General features: G+C 39.0%; 1 protein-coding gene and 1 long non-coding RNA gene across 3 annotated transcripts in view; one reads left to right on the top strand and one right to left on the bottom strand.

The window, feature by feature from the left end:
* The window catches only part of ABCG2 (ATP binding cassette subfamily G member 2 (Junior blood group)), a 123,004-nt gene that overhangs the window by 58,278 nt on the left and 48,350 nt on the right, over positions 1 to 16,376 (bottom strand). The window lies entirely within an intron of this gene.
* Positions 1 to 16,376, top strand: part of LOC108315667 — an 18,321-nt gene that overhangs the window by 1,660 nt on the left and 285 nt on the right. Inside the window, exons 1-2 of the long non-coding RNA XR_005202897.1 lie at positions 1 to 47; positions 1,645 to 1,650. The exon at positions 1 to 47 is cut by the window's left edge and continues 1,660 nt beyond it. This is a non-coding gene — a long non-coding RNA (uncharacterized LOC108315667). The remainder of the gene's footprint in view (positions 48 to 1,644; positions 1,651 to 16,376) is intronic.

The following is a 16,376-nucleotide window of genomic DNA, read 5'->3' as shown; positions in this document are numbered from 1 at the left end:
TTTTTTTTTGAGATGGAGTCTCACTTTGTTGCCCAGGCTGGAGTGCAGTGGTGCAATCTCAGCTCATTGCAAGCGTCACCTCCCAGGCTCAAGTGATTCTCCCACCTCAGCCTCTTGAGTAGCTGGGACTACAGACGTGCGCCACCATGCCTGGCTAATTTTTGTATTTTTCATAGAGATGGGGTTTCACCATATTTGCCAGGCTGGTCTTGAACTTGTGACCTCAGGTGATCCACCCACTTCAGCCTCCCAAAGTGCTGGGATTATAGGTGTGAGCCACCATGCCCAGCCTCCTTCTGCGTTTTAAAGGGCTTATGTGATAAAATAAGGGCCACCTTTACAATCTCAATATTTTAGAGTCAACTGACTTAGGACTTTAGTTATAACTTCAAATCATTCAGATCAGAACCTAGATTACTGTTTAATAAGGTATCCAGGAAATGAACTGGAATCGGGGTTAGGGAAGAGGCAGATCTTTAGAATTCTGTGTGTCCTGGAGGTGGAGTTGAGATGAGAGAGCACAGAAGCTAAGGTAATGGAATGATCATCAAAATAAGCACAGAAGTTACCAAGATAGTAATAATCCGAGATTATTATTATTATGTCAGAAAGCAGGTGTCAAAATCTTTTAGACATGGAAAGTGAACAGAAGATGAGTATATGATGGCATTTACACAGAGAGAGACAGCATGGGGGAGGGGGCGGGGGATTGGGGTAGTAAGAGCCCAGATGCTGGAGCCAGAACACCTTGGTTAATATAATTTGCTTTATACAGCAGACAAGACACCAATTAAGAATTAACTCATTTGGTTATAAAGTTCATTTGGGGGCAGGCACAGTGGCTCATGCCTGCAATCCCAGTACTTTGGGAGGCCAAGGCAGGTGGATCACGAGTTCAGGAGATGGAGACCAGCCTAGCCAACATGGTGAAACCCTGTCTCTACTAAAAATACAAAACACAGCTGGGCATGGTAGCATGCACCTGTAGTCCTAGCTACTTAGGAGGCTGAGCAGGAGTATTCCTTGAACCTGAGAGGCGGAGGTTGCAGCGAGCCAAGATCATGCCACTGCACTCCTGCCTGGTGACAGAGCAAGACTCCATCTCAAAACAACAACAACAACAACAGCAACAACAACAATTTCATTTGGTTATAAAGTTTATTTAGTTATAAAGCTCACTCCTAAAAATTAGACTGCAGTGAACAAAAATGTAGGTGTTGATAGTTAACCTGCTGAGTCAGATAGTACAGTGTATAACAGTTGTCTCTGCAAATTAGCGTGAAAGGTTAAATGCTGAGTTCACCAAACTACATTTCAGTGCCTATAAAAGTCTTCTGTTTAAACTTGGGAGGATACTATAACATACACAACAAAAATTACAGAAAATCTAAGTGGATAGCTTGATATGTATTTACAAAGTGAACACACCGGTATATCTGTCACCCAGATTAAAAAAAAAAAAAGAGTGCTAACAACGCCACAGAAGCCTCCTTCAAGCTCCATCCCTTCCAAAGGTAACAACTATTCTGAGTTCTATCATTATATATTAGTTGTGTCTGTTTAAAACTGTATATAAATAAAGTAGTTATATCTTTTTTTTTTTTTTTTTTTTGAGACAGAGTCTCACTCTGTCACCCAGGCCAGAGTGCAGTGGCACAGTCTCAGTTCACTGTAGCCATGGCCTCCTGAGTACAAGCAATTCTCCTGCCTCAGCCTCCTGAGTAGCTGGGATTACAAGTGTGCACCACCAAGCCTGGCTAAGTTTGCATTTTCAATAGAGATGGGGTTTCACCATGTTGACCAGGCTGGTCTGGAACGCCTGAGCTCAAGTGAGCCGCCCACCTCGGCCTCCCAAAGTGCTGGGATTACAGGCGTGAGCCATCATCCCCGACCAAGCAAGTAGTTACCCTTTTGAGACTGGCTTCTTTTCTTGAATATTATCTGCATGAAATTCATGTATTTTGCACGTGATGTCATAAAGGCTTATTCACTCTTTATATTGGATTTCACTGTATGAATACAGTGTCATTTATCTATCTACTCTTGATGGGCCTTTGGGTCCTTTCCAGTTTTGCAATACGCCCTAAAGTGTTTGATTAGAAAACAGTTCTAATTCCACAAGTAAGCTAAATAGAGGCCCAAAATGTGAAACCATGCTCTCCCTTTGATTATGCTCCAAACAGCACAAACAAAACAGAAAATAGCAAGAGGATCAATATTGTACAAGAAAGTTAATAAGTAAATGATGGTTCCATTTCTCCCTCAAGCAGATGTTACCCAACCCCTCATTAAACAATGTTTTATTAAGGGCTCCCTTACATTAGGTCCCATGATTGGCATTGAAGAGAAGCAAGACACAGGTCCAGGCACGGTGGCTCATGCCTGTAATCCCAGCACTCTGGGAGGCCGAGGTGGGTGGATCACCTGAGGTCAGGAGTTCAAGACCAGCCTGGCCAACATGGCAAAACCCTGTCTCTACTAAAAATACAAAAATTAGCTGGCCATGGTGGCACACACCTGTAATTCCAGCTACTTGGGAAGCTGACGCAGAAGAATCGCTTGAACCTGGGAGGCAGAGGTTGCAGTGAGCTGAGATCATACCACTGCACTTCAGCCTGAGTAGCAGAGTGAGACTCTGTCCGCCCCCACACAAAAAAAGGTGCATTTTAAAACCTTTTTCTTTCCACCTTTCTTGCCAGTCTCAAGATGCAGCTTTGAGAGGAACCACAGATATGTTTCTGTCGTCTTGAAATATGCCTTAGAATATGCTTTAACACTCTATTCCCTTCCCCTTCCCACCTTATGCTTCCATGCCTAATGCACATTTATTTACCTGGATGCTTGTTAAGCTCACACCATACTCAGTTATCTGGTCATATATTTCCTTAGAGGCTTCAGGGACCTAATCCTACACAAAACAGGTACTTCTGGGATTTTCTCCCCAGCAGGAGATTATTTACAGGCCAGAGTTCACTCCCAGCTAGATACCGACTGCAAGACTAACTGGGATTGATTTGTAACTTGGCTGAACCCACCAAGATGCTGGCTCCTTCGCCAGATGGAACAATAATTCAAAATAAGCCACTGGGGCAAGCCACACCACCTGGCACCTGCTAGCCCCCTTGCCTCTCCTGCATTCAAAGCCCCTCGTCTGAAACCCCTGCCCTCTCTCCAGAAATTGGAAAGTGGAAATTTTGGGAAAGTATTCTAACCACTTTCCCCCTTGCTGGGAATGGATAATAAAATTCACTCTGTATCATACCTTGCTCTTGTTATGTTGTCTTCGTTCCACAGGCGGCGAGCGATCGGCTCCTCTTTCAATCATAAACGTAATGTTTTAGAAAGGTTCATCTGATCAACCTAAATGCCCATAATTAGCAGATGGAATAAAATGCACTGGTGTATATGTAAACACCATGAGTGTGTAAGACATATCCACCATGAAATACTATGCAACCATAAAAAAGAACGAGATCATGTCTTGCAGGAACATAGACAGAGCTGGAGACTATTATCCTTAGTAAAGTATCACAGGAACAGAAAACCAAACATCACATGTTCTCACTTATAAGTGGGAGCTAAATGATGAGAACTTGTGAGCACAAAGAAGGAAACAACAGACAGTGGGGTCTACATGAGGGTGGAGGTTGGGAAAAGGGAGAGAGATGCAGAAGAAATAACATGGGTACTAGGCTTAATACCTGGCTGATGAAATAACCTGTACCACAAGTCCTTGTGACACAAGTTTACCTATACAACAAACCTTCACATGTACCCTTGAACCTAAAGTAGAAGTTAAAAAAAAAGATTAATCTGTTTCTGTATAGAATGGATGGGGGATGTGGGAAGGCAGAGATCAGTCTGGAAATTTTTAAAAAAATGATTGAACTAAACAGATGACTTAAACTGAGGAAAGGGGCATCAAAGAAACATTGTAAATGAAGAATTTACAGAAGCTGGTGACTGATAGAACATTGAAGGTAAAAGACAAAGAAGCTAGAGCTGACTTCAAGGTCTGAAATTCTTGGGGTTTCATAAATGGAAATTATGAGGTATAGGAAAGTGTATCTTACACCTCAGTGTATTTCCATATATTACCTAGTTCAGTGCCTTGAACACAAGTGATATGCAATAAACACATGTTTTCTTAATAATAAAAGTGAGCTTATCTTATGTGATTCAGGACCCTATTTACCCTTACCTGAATGACAGACTGACCTTTCATATAATCCGTCTCTGACTACAATAACATTTTATTGCCTATAGAGATAAGATTTTATTTGTGGGAGCAACTAAAATTAAAGCACAATCAGCATTAAATAAACTTGTGATTCATTGTACAGTGACTTGGAATTTTTTCACTTCTGGCTGACATCCTTAATATATCATGTCAACATCTCACCTAGAACTACATTTTAGTCTTCCCTATGTCATCATAATATTAGACCAAGAAACACATTATACTATGTGTAACAAAGCCATCAGCCAATCTATTTTTTTAATTCTTAATTTTAATTTTTGTGTGTACACAGTAGGTACATATATTTATGTATACATGAGATAATGTATAGTTATCACATCATGTAAAATGGGGTATCTGTCTCCTCAAGATTTTGTTCTTTGTGTTACGACAATCCAGTTATACTCATTTCGTTATTGTACAATTAAATTATTATTGGCTGGGCAAGATGGCTCACACTTGCAATCCCAGCACTTTGGAACGCCAAGGCGGGTAGATCACCTGAGGTCAGGAGTGTGAGACCAGTCTGACTAACATGGTGAAATCCTGTCTCTACTAAAAATACAAAAAATTAGCCAGGCGTGGTGGCAGGCGCCTGTAATCCCAGCTACTCGGGAGGCTGAGGCCTGAAAATCACTTGAACCTGGAAGGTGGAGGTTGCAGTGAGCCAAGATGGCACCACTGCACTCCAGCCTGGGGAATAGAACAAGACTCTGTCTCAAAAAAAAAAAAAAATTATTATTGACTATAGTAATCCTGTTGTTCTATCAAATACTAGGTCTTATTCATTCTATTTTTTTTGTACCCATTAACCATCCCCACCTCCTTCTCACCTACCAATATGCTTCCCAGACTCTGGTAACCATCCTCCTACTCTCTATCTCCATTTCAATTGTTTTGATTTTTAGATTCCACAAATGAATGAGAACATGCAATGTTTGCCTTTCTCTGCCTGGCTTATTTCACATAGCATAATGACTTCCAGTTCCATCCAAGTTGTTGCAAATAACAGGATCTCATTCTTTTATATGGCTATATAGTACTCCATTATGTATATGTACCACATTTTGTTTATCCATTTATCTGTTAACAAACATTTAGGTTGCTTCCAAATTTTGGCTATTGTGAATCATGCTGCAACAAACATGGGGATGCAGATATCCCTTTGATATAATGATTTCCTTTCTTTGGGGTATATACCAACCAGCAGGATTCCCGGGTCGTATGATAGCTCTACTTTTAGTGTGTTGAGGAGAATCAAAAATGTTCTCCATAGTGGTTGTACTAATTTACATTCTCACCAACAGTATATAGAATTCACTTTTCTCCACATCCTTGCCAGCATTTGTTGTTATCTGTCTTTCGGATAAAAGCCATTTTAACTGAGGTGAGAGGATATTTTATTGTAGTTTTGATTTTCATATCTCTCATGATCAATGATGTTGAGCACCTTTTCATATGCCTATTTGCCATTTGTGTGTTCTGTTTTGAGAAATGCCTTTTCAAACCTTTTGTCCATTTTAAAATCAGATCATTAGATTTTTTTTTCCTATAGAGTTGTTTGAGCTCCATATATATTCTGGATAGTAATCCCTTGTCAAATGGGTAGTTTGCAAATATTTTCTCCCTCTCTGTGGGTTGTCTCTTTCCACTGTTGTTTCGTTTACTGTGCAGAAGCTTTGTAACTTGATGTGATTCCATTTGTCCATTTTTGCTTTGATTGCCAGTGCTCATGGGGTATCACTCAGGAAATTTTTGCTGAGACCAATCTCACAGAGAGTTTCCCCAGTGTTTTCTTAAAGTAGTTTCATAATTTGAGGTCTTAGATTTAACTTAGATTTTTTAATCTGTTTTGATTTGAACTTTGTACATGGCAAGAGATAGGGGTCCAGTTTTATTTTTCTGCATATGTATATCCAGTTTTCCCAGCACCATTTGTTGAAGAGGTGGTCTTTTCCCCAGTGTATGTTCTTGGCACCTTTGTCAAAAGTGAGTTCACTGTAGGTGTGTGGATTTGCTTCTGGATTCTCCATTGTGTTCGATTTGTCTATATGTCTGTTTTTATCCCACTACCATTCTATTGGTTACTATAGCTCTCTGGTAAAATCAGAAGTCAGGTAATGCCATGTCCTCAAGTTTTGTTCTTTTTGCTGAGGATAGCTTTGGCTATTCTGGGTCTTTTGTGATTCCATATAAATTTTAGGATTGTTTTTTCTACTCTAATGAAGAATGTCATTGACATTTTGATAGAGATTGAATTGAATCTGTAAATTATTTGGGGTACTATGAACATTTTAATAATATTGATTTTTCTAATCTATGAACACGAACTATCTTTCCATTTTTTGGTGTCCTCTTCAATTTCTTTCATCAGTGTTTTATGATGTGAATTTCTAGGCGTTTAATTTTATTTGTCACTATTGTAAGTAGGACTTCATTTTCAGATTGTTTACTATTGGTACATAGAAGTACTAATTTTTGTATGTTGATTCTTATCCTGCAACATTATTGAATTTGTTTATCAGTTCTAATAATTCTTTGGTGGAGTCCTTAGCTTTTTCCAAATATAAGATCATCACAGCTGCACACAAGGATAATTTGACTTATTTCCAATTTGAATGGCCTTTATTCCTTTGTCTTGGCTTATTGCTCAAGCTAGGACTTCCCATACTATGTTGAATAACAGTGGTGAAAGTGGACAGCCTTGTTGTGTTCCAGATCTTGGAGGAAAGGCTTTCAGTTTCACCCCCTTCCATATGCTACCAGCTGTGGCTCTGCCATAATGACTCTCATTATATTTATATATATTACATTCCTTCTATACCCAGGTTTGAAAAAAGGTTTTTGTCATGAAGGAATGTTGAAAGTGATCAAATGCTTTTCCAGTACCAATTAAAATGATCATATGGTTTTGTTCTTCATTCTGTTGACATGATGTATCCCAATGATTGACTTGCATATGTTGAACCATTCTTGCATCCCTAGGATAAATACCACTTGGTGATGATGAATGATCCTTTTAATGCATTGTTAAATTCAGTTTGCTAATATTTTGTTGAGGATTTTGCATCAATATTTATCAGAGATATTTCCCTGTAGTTTTCTTTTTTTGTTGTGTCTTTGATTACGGTATCAGGGTAATACTGGCCTCATAGAATGAGTTTGGAAGTATTCCCTATTTTTGGAAATAATTTGAGTAGGATTGGTATTAGGTCTTTAAATGTTTGATAGAATTCAGCAATGAAGCCATCAGATCTAGACTTTTCTTTACTGGAGTTTTTTTATTATGGTTTCCATCTCATTACTTGCTATTGGTCTGTTTGGTTTTAGATTACTTCATGGTTCAATCTGAGTAGGTTGTATGAGTCTAGGAATTTGTCCATTTCTTCTAGATATTACAATTCATCGGGATATGGTTACTCAGAGTAGCCACTAATGGTCCTTTGAATTTTTGTGGTATTGGTTGTAATGTCTCCTTTCTCATCTCTGATTGTATCTATTTGAAGCTTCTCTCTTTTTTTGTTAGCTAGTCTAGCTAAAAATTTGTCAATTTTGTTTCATTTTTAAAAAGTTCAACTTTTAGTTTTAGTTAGCCTTTTTGTATTGTGTTTCATTTCCATTTTACTTATTTCTACTCTGATCTTTATTATTGCTTTTATCTACTTTATCTACTTTTATCTACTTTATTATTGTTATTATCTACTGATTTGGGGTTTGGCTTGCTCTGCCTTTTCTAGTAAGAAGATGCATCATTTGGCTGTTTATCTGAATTTTTTCCTCTTTGTTGGTGTAGGTACTTACAGCTATAAACTTCCCACTTAGTATTGCTTTTGTTGTATCTTACAGGTTTTGGCATGTTGGATTTCCATCATCATTTGTGTCAAGAAATTGTTCAATTTCCTTCTAAGTTTCTTCATTGACCCACTAGTCATTCAGGAGCATCTTGTCTAATTTCCATGTATTTGTATAGTTTCCAAAATTCCTCTTGTTATTGATTTCTAGTTTTATTGCACTGTGGTCAGAGAAGATGCTTGATATAATTTTAATTTTTTTACTGTTTTAAGACTTGTTTTATAAGATAACATATGATCTGATAGGAAGATCCAAGATGGCTGAATAGGAACAGCTCTGGATTGCAGTTCCCAGCAAAAACACAGAGGGTACGTGATCACCGCATTTCCAAATGAATTTTACAGCTCACAGACCAGGAGATTCCCTGGCGGAAAAGCACCATGAGTCTCCAGCACAGCTGTTTCAGCTGTCGCAGTGGGTCTCTGCACAAAAAGTCACACAAATCTGGGCACCATTTCAACTGGCGCCTGGAACACCTGGGAGGCAGTGTCACCCATTCAACTGAAAAAAAGGGGGCTGAAACAGGGAGCCAGGTGATCTGGCTTGGCCAGTCCCACTCCCACAAAAACCAGTAATCTGAAACACTCTGAACTGAGAGTTTCACAGCAAGCACAGCTGGACCCGGGACAGTCCAGCTCTGTGGGGGGAAGGGCATCCAACATTACCGAGGCAGTCCACCACTACTGAGGCAGTCCACCATTACTAAAGCAGTCCGCCATTACCAAGGCAGTCCACCATTACCAAGGCAGTCCGCCATTACCGAGGCAGACCGCCATTACCGAGGCAGACCGCCATTACTGAGGCAGACCGCCATTACCAAGGCAGTTCTAACTATACCTCTATAAACAAAACTGCAAGGAAGTTCACACAGCAGCTGGGCAGAGTCCACGGCAGCTCAGCAATGCCTCTGCTGGCAGACTGTGACTAGGCTACCTCCTCACTGGGCAGGGCATCTCTGAAAAAAGGTGAAGCTCATCAGGAACTTATAAATAAAGCCCCACCTTCCCGGAACAGAGCACCTGGAAAAAAAGGCATTTATGAGCTCCACTGCAGCAGACTTAAACGTACCTGCCCAGTAGTTCTGAATGGAAAAACAGAGCTCACAGCTCAGTACCTGACCTCCTATAAGGGACAGACTGTCTCCTCAAGCAGTTCCCCAACCCACATATATCCAAAGAGACACCTCCTAAAGGAGAGTTCAGGCTAGCATCTGGAGGGAATCCTTCTGGGACAAAGATAATAGAATAAGAAACTGGCAGCAACCCTTACTGCTCTGCAGCTGCTGCAGGCAATCCCCAAGCAATCAGGGTCTGGAGTGGACCTCCAGCAGCACTACAGCAGAGGTGGCTGACTGTTAGAAGGAAAACTAAAAAACAGGAAGAAATAGCTTCAACATCACTCAGAGACTCCATCTGAAAGTCACCAATGACAAAGACCACAGGTAGATAAACCCACAAAGATGGGAAGAAACCAGTGCAGTGCAAAAAGTATGAAAACATCCAAAATCAGGACACCTCTCCTCCTCCAGGGGATCATAACTCCTCACCAGCAAGGCAACAAGGCTGGATGGAGAATGAGTCTGATGAATTGACAGAAACAGGCTTCAGAGGGTGGGTAATAACAAACTTCAATGAGCTAAAAGAACATGCTCTAACCCAATGCAAAGAAACTAAGAACCTTGAAAAAAGGTTTGATGAAATGCTAACGAGAATAAACGGCCTAGAGAGGAATATAAATTAATTGATGGAGCTGAAAAACACAACATGAGAACTTTGTGAAGCATACACAAGTTTCAATAGCTGAGTCGACCAAGCAGAAGAAAGGATATCAGATATTGAAGATCAACTCAATGAAATAAAATGAGAAGGCAAGATTAGAGAAAAAAAAGAGTAAAAAGAAATGAATAAAGCCTCCAAGAAATATGGGATTATGTGAAAAGACCTAATCCACGTTTGATAGGTGTACCTGAATGTGACAGAGAGAATGAATCCAAGCTGGAAAACACTCTTAAGGATATTATCCAGGAGAACTTCCCCAACCTAGCAAAGCAGACCAATATTCAAGTTCAGGAAATACAAAGAACACCACAAAGATATTCCTCAAGAAGAGCAACCCCAAGGCACATAATTGTCAGATTCACAAGGGTTGAAATGAAGGAGAAAATGCTAAGGGCAGCCAGAGAGAAAGGTCAGATTACCCAAAAAGGGAAGCCCATCAGACTCACAGAAGATCTCTCAGCAAAAACCTTACAAGCCAGAAAAGTGTAGGGGCCAATATTCAACATCCTTAGAGAAAAGAACTTTCAACCTAGAATTTCATAACCAGCCAAACTAAGCTTCATAAGTGAAAGAGAAATAAAATCCTTTACGAACAAGCAATTGCTCAGAGATTTCATCACCACCGGGCCTGCCTTACAAGAGCTCCTGAAAGAAGCAATAAACATAGAAAGGAACAACCAGTACCAGCCACTCCAAAAATGTACCAAATGGTAAAGAGCATTGACGCAATGAAGAAACTGTGTCAACTAATTGGCAAAACAACCAGCTAGCATCAAAATGGCAGGATCAAATTCACACATAACAATATTAACCTTAAATGTAAATGGGAGAAATGCCCCAATCAAAAGACACGGACTGGCAAATTGGATAAAAAGTCAAAACCCATCAGTGTGCTTTGTCTAGGAAACCCATTTCACATGCAAGGATACACATAGGTTCAAAATAAAGGGATGGAATAAGATTTACCAAGCAAATGGACAGCAAAAAAAAGGAGGAGTTGCAATCCTAGTATCTGATAAAATAGACTCTAAACCACAAAGATCAAAAGAGACAAAGAAGGGCATTACATAATAGTAAAAGGATCAATGCAACAAGAAGAGCTAACAATCCTAAATATATATGCACCCAGACACATAAAGCAAGTTCTTAATGACCTACAAAGAGACTTAGACTCCCACACAATAATAGTGGGAGACTCTAACACTCCACTGTCAATATTAGACAGATCAATGAGACAGAAAATTAACAAGGATATCTAGGACATGAATTCAGATCTGGACCAAGCAAACCTAATAGACATTTACAGAACTCCCCACCCCAAATCCATACAATATACATTCTTTGAAGCACCACATCACACCTACTCTAAAATTGACCAGAATTGGAAGTAAATCACTCCTCTGCAAATGCAAAAGAATGGAAATCATAACAAACACTCTCTCAGACCACAGTGCAATCAAATTAGAACTCAGAATTCAGAAACTAACTCAGAACCACACAACTTCATGGAAACTGAAAAACTGGCTCTTGAATGTTGACTGGATAAATGATTAAATGAAGGCAGAAATAAAGATGTTCTTTGAAACCAACGAGAATGAAGACACAACATACCAGAATCTCTGGGACACATTTAAACTAGTGTCTAGAGGAAAATTTATAGCAATAAATGCCCACATGAGAAGCAAGGAAATATATAAAATTGACACCCTTTCATCAAAATTCAAAGAGCTAGAGAAGCAAGATCAAAAAAACTCAAAACCTAGCAGAAGACAAGCAATAACTAAGATGAGAGCACAACTGAAGGAGATACAGACACAAAAACCCTTCATATAATCAACAAATCCAGGAGCTGGTTTTTTGCAAAGATCAACAAAATAGACAGATCACTAGCCAGATTAATAAAAAAGAAAAGAAAGAATAATCAAATAGATGCAATAAAAAATGATAAAGGACATATCACCACAGATTCCACAGAAATACAAACCACCATCAGAGATTACTACAAACAACTCTATGCACATAAACCAGTAAACCTGGAAGAAATGGATAAATTCCTGGACACTTGCATCCTCCCAAGCCTAAACCAGAAAGAAGTCGAAACCCTGAATAGACCAATAATAAGGGCTGAAGTAGAGGCAGCAATTAATAGGCTACCAACCACAAAAAGCCCAGGTCCAGATGGGTTCACAGCTGAATTCTACCAGACATACAAAGAGGAGCTGGTACCGGTCCTTCTGAAATGATTCCAAACAATCCAAAAAGAGGGAATCCTTCCCAAATCATTTTATGAGACCAACATCATCCTGCTACCAAAACCTGGCAGAGGCTCAACAAAAAAAGAAAACTTCAGGCCAATATCCGTGATGAACATAGATGCAAAAATCTTCAATAAAATACTGGCAAACCGATTGCAACAGCACATCAAAAAGCTTATCTATCGCGATCAAGTAGTCCTCATCCCAGGGATGCAAGGCTGGTTTAATATATGCAAGTCTATAAATGTAATTCACCACATAAACAGACCAAAGACAAAAACCACATGATTATCTCAATAGATGAGGAGAAAGCCTTCAACAAAATTCAACACCCCTTTACACTAAAAACTCTCAATAAATTAGGTATTGACAGAACATATCTCAAAATAATAAAAGCTACTTATGACAAACCAACAGCCAATATCATACTGAATGGGCAAAAACTGGAAGCATTCCCTTTGAGATCTGGCACTAGACAAGGATGCCCTCTCTCACCCCTCCTATTCAATATAGTATTGGAATTTCTAGCCAGAGCAATCAGGCAAGAAAAAGAAATAAATGGTATTCAAATAGGAAAGGGGGAAGTCAAATTGTCTCTATTTGCAGATGACATGATTGTATATTTAGAAGACCCTATTGTCTCAGCCCAAAATCTCCTGAAACTGATAAGCAACTTCAGCAAAGTCTCGGGATACAAAATCAATGTGCAAAAATGACAAGCATTCCTATACACCAATAACAGACTTAAAGAGGGCCAAATCAAGAAGGAACTGCCATTCGCAATTGCTATAAAGAGGATAAAATACCTAAGAATACAACTAACAAAGGATGTAAAGGACTCTTCAAGGAGAACTACAAACCACTACTCAGTGAAATAAGAAAGGACACAAACAGATGGAAAAACATTCCATGCTCATGGTTAGGAAGAATCAATATTGTGAAAATGGCCATACTGCCCAAAGTAATTTATAGATTCAATGCTATCCCCATCAAGCTACTTATGACCCTCTTTACAGAACTGGAAAAACCACCTTAAACTTCATATGAAACCAAAAGAGAGCCCACATAGCCAAGTCAATTCTAAGCAAAAAGAACAAGGCTGGAGGCATCATGCTACCTGACTTCAAACTATACTACAAGGCTACTGTAATCAAAACAGCATGGTACAGTTACCAAAACAGAAATATAGACCAATGGAACAGAACAGAGGCCTCAGAGGCAGCGCTACACATCTACAACCATCTGATCTTTGACAAACCTGACAAAAACAAGCAATGGGGAAAGGATTCCCTGTTTAATAAATGGTGTTGGGAAAACTGGCAGGCCATGTGCAGAAAGCGGAAACTGGACTCCTTCCTGACACCTTACACTAAAATTAACTCCAGATGGATTAAAGACTTAAACATAAGACCTAACACCATAAAAGCCCTAGAAGAAAACCTAGGCAAAACCATTCAGGACATAGGCATAGGCAAGGACATCATGACTAAGACACCAAAAGCATTGGCAACAAAAGCCAAAATAGACAAATGGAACCTAATTAAACTGCAGAGCTTCTGCACAGCAAAAGAAACAATCATTAGAATGAACCAGCAACCAACGGAATGGGAAAAAATTTTTGCAATCTACCCATCTGACAAAGGACTTACATCCAGAATTTACAAAGAACTAAAACAGATTTTCAAGAAAAAAAAAAAAAAACATTCAAAAGTGGGTGAAGGATATGAACAGACACTTTTCAAAAGAAGACATATGTGAGGCAAACAAACATATGAAAAAATGTTCATCATCACTGGTCATAAGAGAAATGCAAATCAAAACTACATTGAGATACCATCTCAAACCAGTCAGAATAGCGATAATTAAATATCTGGAGACAACAGAAGCTGTAGAGGATATAGAGAAATAGCAACACTTTTACACTGTTGGTGGGAGTAAATTATTGTGGAAGACAGTGTGGCGATTCTTCAAGGACCTAGAAATAGAAATAACATTTGACCCGGCAATCCCATTTGTAATTGAAGGATTATAAATCATTCTATTACAAAGCCTCATGCACACATATGTTCATTGTAGCACTGTTTACAATAGCGAAGCCTTGGAACCAACCCAAATGCCCATTGATGATAGATTGAACAGGGAAAATGTGGCATATATACACCATGGAATACTATGAAACCATAAAAAACAATGAGTTTGTGTCCTTTGTAGGGACATGGATGAATCTGGAAAACATCATTCTCAGCACACTGACACAAGAACAGAAAATTAAACACCACATGTTCTCACTCATAGGTGGGTGTTGAACAACGAGAACACATGGACACAGGGAGGGGAGCATCACACACTGAGGTCTGTTGGTGGGGACTAGGGGAGGGACAGTGAGGGGTAGGGAGTTGGGGAGGGATAACATGGGGAGAAATGCCAGATATAGATGATGGGGATGGAGGCAGCAAACCACATTGCCATGTATGTACCTATGCAACAATCCTGCATGTTCTTCACATGTACCCCAGAACGTCAAGTGAAATTAAAAATATATATATATACACATAAAGATAACATATGATCTATCCTTGAGAATGATGTATGTGCTGAGGAAAAGAATGTGTATTCTGCAGCTGTTGGATGAAATGTTCTGTAAATATCTATTAGGACCATTTGGTGTATACTGCATATTAAGTCTGATATTTGTTGATTTTCTGTCTGAAAGATCTGTCCAAGGCTGAAAGTGGGGTATTTAAATCTCCAGCTATTATTGTACTGGGATCTAGCTCTTTAGCTCTAATATTTGCTTTATGTATCTGGGTGCAGTAGTATTGAGTGCATATATATTTTAAATTGTTTCCATACCAAAATCAGATATTTTTAAAATAAAATAGTTGTATCTTTTTGTGGAACTGACCCATTTATCATTATATACTGACCTTCTTTGTCTCTTCTTAGAGTTTTTGTCTTTAAGTCTATTTTTTCTGTGTTAAGTATCGCTGTTCCTACCTTTTTTGATTGTTTGTTTGTTTGTTTCCATTGGCCTGGAATATCTTTTTCCATCCCTATTTCAGTTTTTATGTGCTTTTGCATTTGCATTAGATTAGGGGTAATAACCATTGAATACTATGTAAGTAAAATGTGTTTCCTATGGGCAACAGATCACTGGGTCTTTCTTTTTCATATCCATTCTGCCACTCTATATCTTTTTATTGGAGAATTTGGTTCATTTACATGCAATGTTACTATTGCTAAGTAAGGACTTAGTCCTGCCATTTTATTATTTATTGTCTTGTTCTTTTGTGGTCTTCTTTCTTTCCTTACAGTCTTCACTTTTCTCTGGTGATATGATTTAATTGGTTGCTTTTAATTTTTCTTGTATTTGTTGTATGTTTTAGGGTTTGGGGTTATTATGAGACTTGCAAATACTATCTTATAACCTATTATTTTAAGCTGATAACACCTTAACATGGTTTGCATAAAAAAAAAAAAAAAAAAAAAAAAAAACTAGTAAGATTCTATGCCTCAACTTCATCCACTTGTTTTTTACCTTTTTATAGTTTCTATTTAAATATTATTGACTTTGTCTTACAAAGTTGTTGTAGCTATTCTTTTTTATTGGTTCATCATTTAGTCTTTCTACTTCAGATAAGGGTAGTTTACACACCATGGTACAGTGTTATAATACTCTTGTATTTTTCTGTGGACTTACTGTTATCGATGAGTTTTGTACCTTCAGATGAGTTCTGATTGCTGATTAAAGTCCTTTCCATTCTTATTAAAGTACTCCCTTCACATTTCTTGTAGGACAGGTCTAGGGTTGATGAAATCCCTCAGCTTTTGAGTTGTCCCTCAGCTTTTGTTTGGGAAAGTATTTGTGTCTCCTTCATGTTTGAAGAATATTTTTGTCAGACATACTATTCCAGGCTAAGAGTATTTTTTCCCTTCAGCACTTTAAATATGTCATGTCGGCCAGGCACGGTGGCTCACACCTGTAATCCCAGCACTTCGGGAGGCCAAGCCTGGCTGATCACGAGGTCAAGAGATCGAGACCACCCTGGCCAACATGGTGAAACCCCGTCTCTACTAAAAAAAATACAAAAATTAGCTGGGCGTGGTAGCATGCACCTGTAGCCCCAGCTACTCTGGAGGCTGAGGCAGGAGAATTGCTCTAACCTGGGAGGTGGAGGTTGCAGTGAGCCAAGATTGTACCACTGCAGTCCAGCCTGGTGCCTGGTGACAGAGCGAGACTCTGTCTCAAAA

Source organism: Cebus imitator, unplaced genomic scaffold (assembly GCF_001604975.1).
Source record: "Cebus imitator isolate Cc_AM_T3 unplaced genomic scaffold, Cebus_imitator-1.0 Scaffold177, whole genome shotgun sequence".
Taxonomy (NCBI): Eukaryota; Metazoa; Chordata; class Mammalia; order Primates; family Cebidae; genus Cebus; species Cebus imitator.
The sequence above is the reverse complement of the archived record's forward strand: the minus strand, read 5'-3'. Positions and strand labels throughout refer to the sequence as shown.